The following is a 9,079-nucleotide window of genomic DNA, read 5'->3' on the forward strand; positions in this document are numbered from 1 at the left end:
ATTCTCTTAGAGATACTGTGAGCCCTATAAAACTACACTTAAGCATTTTTATGACTATTTAATTCGGTTATAAAGTATATAGTATACAAGGTACCCACAAAGGACTAGACTGAAACCAAACATCTAAGAATATGACGATTTCAAGCTTGATCTTTGGTTTCTGCATTTAGTTGAGTATTTTGATGGTTTACTAAATGATCAAGCAAAGAAATATGCTAGTTTTGATCTACATGGAATAAAACCTTCAATGCAAGAAAACGGATTAAAAAGTCATCTATGAAGTCTCATCCTTTGTGAGTAACCCTGTAGCTTGAATGCAAAAAATGCAATGCAAAGTTTAATGGGTCAAATTAAACTGCACATCTGCTGTGAATTAATGTTTATTGATCTAGTAACGTCATAATTTAAGTCAGTTCAGTCCAGGATTTAAAGTTTGCCAGGTTTAATTGACATAATAACAAGAGTCTGTGTTGAACTGTCAATATTTAGATATAAAAAGGTGCAGGTAAATAAGTTGACCGCAACTGGGGTCGAGTACTAAAAATAATAATGTTTCAGGGGTACAACACGTCAAACTAAAGTAAAATGCACTTGCGATTCAAATCTTTTATGTTTTTCATCATAACTCATCTTTTTGAAGAGTTATTGAGAAGAGCAAAAAGGTTTTGAATTCATGATATGTAATCAAGTAAATTTGCTTTTCTTATACTTGCGCTTAAAATCAGAACTAGAGGAGCAACGGAGTCACAAAGTCGTAACAACAATGTCAATTGAATTTGACCTTCGCCTCCTGGTTAGTTTGCAGTGACAAAGATAGAAACAAAATAGGGTTTTATATTACATATGTAACACTTTAAAATCCTTTCTGTTCTTCATGATAGCATTGTGATAGTCATTTCTAAAAGTTGTATTAGAGTCTAACACATCTTTATGAAATTTTATTAGAATTTTATGAAAATCTTTTTAACTATTGTGTGATTTTTTCAAAGATTAAAGTTGTTGAGATTATATCAAAATCATATGAGATTATATCAAAGTTTTTGTGATTAAATCAAATCGTGTGAGATTCATCAAAGTTTTAAAAATTCTATCAAAGTTTTATGGGTTTCTATCAAATTTTTATGAAATTCTATCAGAGACATTTAATTTAAACACAAATAGTGTAATTTTACTTTAATTTTGCAAAGTATATCTTTCATGTTTTTCTACTGAATATATTTTGATAATATTTCAGATAATGACAAATGGATTTTCTTTTGTTTCTGATATACATATACAGGGTACCGTTGTGAATTAGGCATTGTACTTTTAAAATGGAGGGTCACTTGAAATTAAAAGGAATCTGTAAGGAATATTCAATTTTGCATACTTTGGATGTATTAAATAATTGAACTTCCAGTCCTAGAAATGTAAAATATGGGAAGAATTTTATATTTTTCGTTTGTTTTTACATCATAACCATTTGCAAGTTGAGTCGAGTCAACTAAAAAAATGTAAATATAAATTTAAAAATTTATATTTACATTTAGCGTTACGATCAACCCCATAAACTGTTTAGGCTTTAGTCTAGTCCCCCTTTCATTTTACCTTAATAGTCTTTTTAAAGGAAGTGTTCGCGAAAAATGAAAGAGGGTATAGGCTTACGGCGAAAAATAAGCGCTTTTGATCGCTACTAATCTTACTTTTATCTCTTGCATCTAAAAGGAGAAAAGACTCATGCTGAAGAACGCAGCGTCTTTACAAATTCAGAAAGTAGCAACATTCAACTCGGATCGTAAAAAAATCAGTTTAATTCCAAACAGAGCATTCAGATATTACAACCAATAATTTTTCGACGCATTCATATTTAGTTAATTTTTAATAATATTTTTTATTTGTTTTGTATACAATGCATTATCAAACTACGCCGAAATAGTTGGCAGCCAGGTGTCTCTGCTCTCGATGCTTTGAATGATTACACATGGCGGATAAAACGTTGTTTCAAGCACAAAAAAAAATATGAACTATTAACTATATCCGAATGCGTCGAAAAAAAACGTAGGTTGGAACATCTGAATGATTTGTTTGAAATTAAATTGATTTTTTACGATCCGAGTTGTAACTTCATTTTATTTTTTTTTATGATCTGATACTTAATTTTGAAAACATTTATTCCTGTTTCGAGGATTTTTGATAATTAAGACGACATTTTCACATTTTTCAGGAATGTTCAAAAAATCCAGCGCGAGCGGAATATTATTTCCAAAAACAAATCAAAAATGTTATGAAATATTAACTATAATATGAATGCGTCGCAAAATAATCCATGACTGTTTTTTGTTATACATATCAATAATTATACAAATTAAAAATATCTCAAAACAATTCAGAACTTCTGCATCTTCTTGAGGAATCTTGCAGCAGCACATCCTGAAATTAACTTAGGTGAAATCTTATCTAGCTTTAAAGAGGGTCAACTCAGTTTACTTGGAGGGGGGGGGATAAGACCTCTTTTCCCTTCAAAAGTATTAGACTGCGGCTATCCAATGTCTGACTTTTCTTTAAAATCCATGAGTTAAGACCTAAAACAAAGTTATGAGGCGTAATTAGGGTTGTTAATTGTTTTTGTAAACGATCGTTAAACGATCGTTAAACGATCGTTTTTTGTTTCGTTTTCAAAAACGATCGTTTCGTTTTCAGAAAAAAACGATCGTTTTTAAAAACGACCCACTCGTTATGAACTTTTAGAAAACGAATAGCGATCGTTTTTGAAAACGATCGTTTTTATTAAAACGATTTGCGATCGTTTTTTATACGATTGTTTTTAAAAAAACGATCGTTTTTGAAAAAACGATCGTTTTTGAAATTTTTTTTTATTGACAATTATGTTAACGATCGTTAACGAAGGGTCGTCGTTAACGAAGGGTCGTCGTTAACGATCGTTAACGAAGGGTCGTCGTTAACGATCGTTAACGAAGGGTCGTCGTTAACGATCGTTAACGAAGGGTCGCCGTTAACGAGCATTAACGAAGGTTGTCGTTAACGATCGTTAACGAAGGGCCGTCGTTAACGATCGTTAACGAAGGGTCGCCGTTAACGAGCATTAACGAAGGTTGTCGTTAACGATCGTTAACGAAGGTCCGTCGTTAACGATCGTTAACAAAACGACGAATTTTATAAAAACGATCGTTTTGAAAAACGATCGTTTTAAAAACGACCATTTTAAAAAAACGAACTTTTTAAAAAACGATCGTTTTTAAAAACGATCGTTTCGTTTTCGATTTTTTGTGGTCGTTATCATAACGAAACGATCGTAGGCGTAGTGCCTGATTGCCTGATATTTTCAGTGGTAAACTGAACCTCTGCTTAGGCTCCCAGTCTTACTCTTATATTATGCTAAAATAAAGCAGAGAGCAGAAAAAATACGGTAAAAGACTACTTCATGAATCTAAAACTGAACCCCTTCGATAACATGGTACAACCTTCATCCTGGATTTTAGGGATTCACAATCTTTATATCACCTAGTAATCTTATATATATATATATATATATTCTCCTCAGAATATGTATATATTCTAATCAGAATATATATATAATCTCATCAGAATATATATATATTTTGATGAGAATATATATATATTCTCATCAGAATATATATTTCTATATATATTCTGACTGGGGCATCTAATTGCTTTTAAATCGTGGACTCGGTTTTAGGTTTCAGAACAGAGATGAGGAGAAATGACTGAGGAAATGCCTGAAACAACTATAGGAGGCTCGGTTAAACATTAAATAAAACACTGCAGACGAAGACCGCATTTTCAATTTAACCAGATTAAGCCCGTACATGAATTTACTGTTACCGTCCTGTCTAGTGTACCCAGTGAATTGTAGACCCAGCATGTTTTATGCGCAAATATAGACTGGCTGGATTATTGTGTTATTGAGATTTTTGCCACAAACTCTAATTTTCTTATTTCTATACCTTTGCCACCCCATGTCGTAGACCTAAGATATTTTAAACTTCAAGTTTAGATCAAAAAATCTATATGTATACGTTTGAAATATCAAAGGTTTAAACCATCCTATGGCTGCACAAATTGGAAAATTGGATTTTTGGGGGGAAGACCCGTTTTTCACATTTCTACAAGAACTAGGCTTTTATGGCAATTCGGGCCCATCCTATCTTTTAACTTTTAATTGTGGCTCTTTCTTCTCGTTGTACAGTATAAAACAAGCTTTTGGAGACAACTTTTTGTAATTAAGAGCATCCATAAACCTTCCCTGGAGTCATGCCAGGCCCCACACTAAATTTGGGCCCTATCGGTTCAGCTGTTTTGTAGTTTATTGGATACACACAGACAAACAAACAAATAGACACCCAGAAAGATAAGCAAAGTATATTCATAGATGAGAAAATGTTGGTTTGTGGCAAAGACTCTATTCTTTTTGTGCAAAATTGCATTATGTTTAAAATTGCATAGATATTATTAGAATTGTATGTTTAAAGTTACATATGGCAAGAGTTTACATATAAATATAGTTATCTTACACATCGTAATTTCTAACAAATAAATCAAAATTAAAATTTGTTTACTAAAGTGTTAATCATACTTAATTATATTTAGGATTTGAGTGTAGAGCTTCATTCCTTCAGATGTCTTGAGTCTGAATGTTACAAATTTTCACTTTTAAACACCTTCGTAATTTCAAGTGTCCCTCCATCTGTAGAGTGGGCTGTACAATTCACAAAAGTACCCTATAATCTAATCAGTCAATTAGTCAATAGTATAATCAGTCAATTAGTCAATAGTATAATCAGTCAACTAATCAATAGTATAATCAGTCAATTAGTCAATAGTATAATCAGTCAACTAATTTAGGATTCATGACTTATCATTATAAAGCTGCAGAACACTTGTAATTGTTAAACCACTTGGTTTGCAACCTGTTTTTTATTTAAACAGATTTTTTACTTTCTAGAAGGAGTAGAAAATAAATATAAAAATTTTTTTTTTACACTCGACATAGATAATACGTTATGTTAACCGTTCACGCTGTACGGAATTTTTTCGCAATTTTAGAAATACACAGACTAAGTACTTTACCGTTGAAATGATCAATGTACCGTTTTAAAAATTGGACATTTGGACTTTGGAGAGTCACTTGAATTTACTCTTTCAGTGTCCGATTTAATAAATTTAAGTCGCGTCTCAAATCCCCCAAAAACAGGTTTCAATTGATCGCCGGCTTAAATCTTCAAAAATCTAATACAATTTTAAATGAAACCAATCAAGGTTCAGCCGCGGCCCAAATTTAAGTCGCAGCACAAGTAGGGTTGTTAATCGTTTTAGGAAAAAACTATCGTTTTTAAAAACGACCCACTCGTTTTGAACTTTGAAAACGAATAACGATCGTTTCTGAAAACGATCTCTTTTATTAAAACGATTTGCAACCGTTTTTATACGATTGATTTTTAAAAAAAACGATCGTTTTTGAAAAAGATTTTTATTGACAATTATGTTAACGATCGTTAACGAAGGGTCGTCGTTAACGATCGTTAACGAAACGACAAACTTTATAAAAACGGTCGTTTTTGGAAAAAAAATTACATTCAACTTTATTGAATGTCGTTCTACATGAAGTTTAACAGTTTTGGGGGAGTTAAAACTTCTTGATATTTTCTTAAAAACTACTCAATGATAAGTACAGATGCCCTTCGTTAACGATCGTTAACGAAACGACGAATTTTATAAAAACGATCGTTTGAAAATCGATATTTTTGAAAAAAGAGCGTGTTGAAAAACGATCGTTTTAAAAACGACCATTTTTAAAAAACGAACTTTTTAAAAAAAGCGATCGTTTTTAAAAACGATCGTTTCGTTTTCAAAAAAATGAAAACGTTAACATCCCTGCACAAGTTCTTTAAATTCGGCCTCTGTTCTTTTAAATGTAAATTTTTCGAATTTTAGCAGAGCCCTCTTTAATCTGAAAAATAAAAAGTTGAAAGTGAACAGTCTCAAATAACTTTCTAGATAGTTTAAATTATGTTTGTGCAGATACAGTAATACCCAGAAATCTCTGAAATAGAAAGACCACTTTTTAGCAATACTTAAGTGTGTTTGATGTTGTTACAAAGCAAAAAGTTTACCGAAACACTTATTGGATACTATTTAATTTATTAATTAATTATTAATTTATTAATTTATATTCATTTTCTAAAATTTTAAGCAAGACACAGATAAAAATAGCTTTAACCAACAAACGAATTTCTCCGTATCTATATTCAGACTTGAACCCAAGTTGACCGATTTTTTCGGTTAAACCTTTATTACATTTTAGTATTAATGAAATTTAACATTAAATCAAGTTAACAGCAAGGAAATACATTATTGTCGGTAATGTATTGTGAAAGACCCTGTACCGTGTTTTTGTAATTGTAATTGCTATTTAACGATATAGATAAGACTGATAATTGTGATGGCATCAGTTCCATCTTAAGATCCAGGGAATCCAGGATATACGAAATGATGACCTAACCCTAGGACCGACCCTGCTCTGGCTGCTACAGTCTGACTGCTCTTCCCTGCTCTCCATTTCTGTCGACTAAAATTAGCTACTAAAACTTATCTTCTCTTCTGCTTAAATAATCTATATAATAAAAAAAGACATTCGTATATATATGTATATGTTGCGTACAGCCGGCCAAACGGCTGAACCGATTGGGTTGAAATTTTTTGTGGACACTCATGGGTGGCCAGGGGTTGTAATAAGCTTAAAAAAAATTCTGAATTTTATTTTTCAAATTTTTTTTCATATTTTTATTCTTTTTCAAAAAATTTTCCATGGGCAACGCCGGGCCCTTCAGCTAGTAATTACTCAACCGTTTAATTTTTGTTCATTAAGCCTCAGTTTACACTGCACAATTGCTGTGTCCAATGTTCATGGACTAATTTAAGTCATATCTGGAGTCTAAACTCTGTATTCCTATTACAGAGTGTTCTGGTTATCACTGCAGACTAAACAAAGAATTATGTTAAAATATTATAACAATAAGATTCCAGAATAAAAAAATGAAGGATAAGATTAAAAGAATTAAAGAAAACTAAAGAACGAAGAAACAACGACGGAATTAGAAAGTAAGAGAGAAGAAAGAAGAACGAAAGGAAAAGTAAAGAAAAAAAATTAAGAAAAGGATTTTAATCCTTCAGAAGTTTTATTGCAATTTCCCCGGATTTTAAGGAAACCCGCAAAAATATCAACAAAATTCCATAAGTTTTTAGAAGAGTATCGACAATTTTTATAAGCAATGAATGTAGTAAACACCTACTCCATAACAAGCTCTCGAAACGTGTTTCCAGGTACAATCCGTCTTCTATCAAACTCAACCAGAACCGAATCCCAGGCTATAAATGACACACAGGGACACAAGCGTAGCTATTAAAATCTCGCTACTAATACAGTGTTCAAGCAGGATTGAATCCCAGGGTCTGAATGCCAGACAGGGCACAAGCGTAGCTATCAAACAAGCTATATATATAGATCCCAAATGATAGGGCGATCCAACCTGGTTATATATCAACACAGGGTTTCAGCGCTCAAAATGACACAAGCCTAGCTATACAAGAAGCCATCTGTCAATCTCAAACAAGGAGTACAATCTACTGCTCTGAATGCCTCACAAGGACAAAAGCCTTAGCTATACAACAAGCTATCTGTTGATCTCAAACAAGGGGTACAATCTACTGCTCTGAATGCCTCACAAGGACACAAGCCTGGCTATTCTTACAAGCCGTATCGAACAAAGCCAAACCTCAAGGCACAGTCTTTGTTTGTATATTTCAACGAAAACCAAATTACTTCTAATGCCATAATCAGAGCAGAGTCTCAATCAACTAACTTTATTCAAAAGCTTATGTCACAAAGTTAACAGGAATTGACATAGCTTCAATTCCTAAGATGTTATCTATATTACATGATTAATACCATCATATTACGTATTTATCGCATAGTAAAGTTTTATAAACATATTTACAAGATTAGAGAAAATAGATATCACAAAGTATATTTAATTTAAGTATGTCGCATGATTTAAGCTAATCATGTTAAGTATTTAATTGAAACGCAGTCATTGTGTCTTAGTTTAAAACATTAAATCATAAATAATGTACAACATACTGAAAGTATACTGTATACAGAATATCATGTTTACATGCTTTTTGCTACACGAATGTCAGTCTGTTTTGTTAATGTCACAAAGCGTCCTGAAGAGCGTCTTTCCGGTCTAAATATGATTACCTTAGAAGGACCAATTTGGAGTCTTGAGGACGTCCTAATCCCGTGTCTTGAAAGTCAATTTTAGATGTCCTCGGTCATCTCCCGTTCTTGCTGGGTAATTTTCACTAGGGTTTCACAGTATTTTGCAAATGGGGGAGGGGATTGCTCTTAACTTGGTTTTGTCAGTGGGACAATCAGTATGGTTCTGCCGGGTGTCAAGCTAGGTTATGTCTGGCAGGGGTACAAAAAATTGTTCACACACAATTTTTAAATTTTTGTGACAAATGTTTAAATCATTTGTTAACGTTAACAACCAATTTAGAAATTGATTGTTCTCGGTTCTCGGTCTGCCTGAAAAAATGTGAGATTTTGAATTTTTTATTTCTCAGAATGATTCTATTATAGTACGTTCATCTATCTATAATTTTTCTGAAGAACACCATTATTCACGCAAAAATCGAGCAGTCTTTTTAAACCTTAGCTAGAAAAAATGCGTTGCATACTCGAAATGTATATATGTCTAGGGCTACAAAAAAGTATAAGTGAGTTAAAGAGGTAAAACCAAAGGCCAAAGCCTTGCAAGACTTTAAAGTTGAGGCTGTCCAAAAATTTGATCTTAGTGTCTTCGTGTTGGCATAATATTAACAAGCATTTAAATATTTTTACAATTGACAATTTGTTTTATAGTTTATAGTTTTTTTTGGAACACACTATAATTCTCGCATACTATCCACTTACCCAGCTTATAAAACATTTTCATATTCTGTATTGCGTATATTTGATACTTCTGCCATTATAATATATGCTTGTTAGCGAGTATTA

The 9,079-nt window shown here is 32.3% G+C and overlaps 1 long non-coding RNA gene across 1 annotated transcript; it reads left to right on the forward strand.

Moving 5' to 3' along the window:
* Positions 1-2,237: 2,237 nt before the first annotated feature.
* LOC111703698 (uncharacterized) lies at positions 2,238-4,576 on the forward strand. The gene is made up of 2 exons (XR_002765668.1): positions 2,238-2,424; positions 3,698-4,576. It is a non-coding gene; the product is annotated as an uncharacterized LOC111703698 (long non-coding RNA).
* Positions 4,577-9,079: the final 4,503 nt, after the last annotated feature.

Source organism: Eurytemora carolleeae, unplaced genomic scaffold, assembly GCF_000591075.1.
Source record: "Eurytemora carolleeae unplaced genomic scaffold, Eaff_2.0 scaffold453, whole genome shotgun sequence".
Taxonomy (NCBI): Eukaryota; Metazoa; Arthropoda; class Copepoda; order Calanoida; family Temoridae; genus Eurytemora; species Eurytemora carolleeae.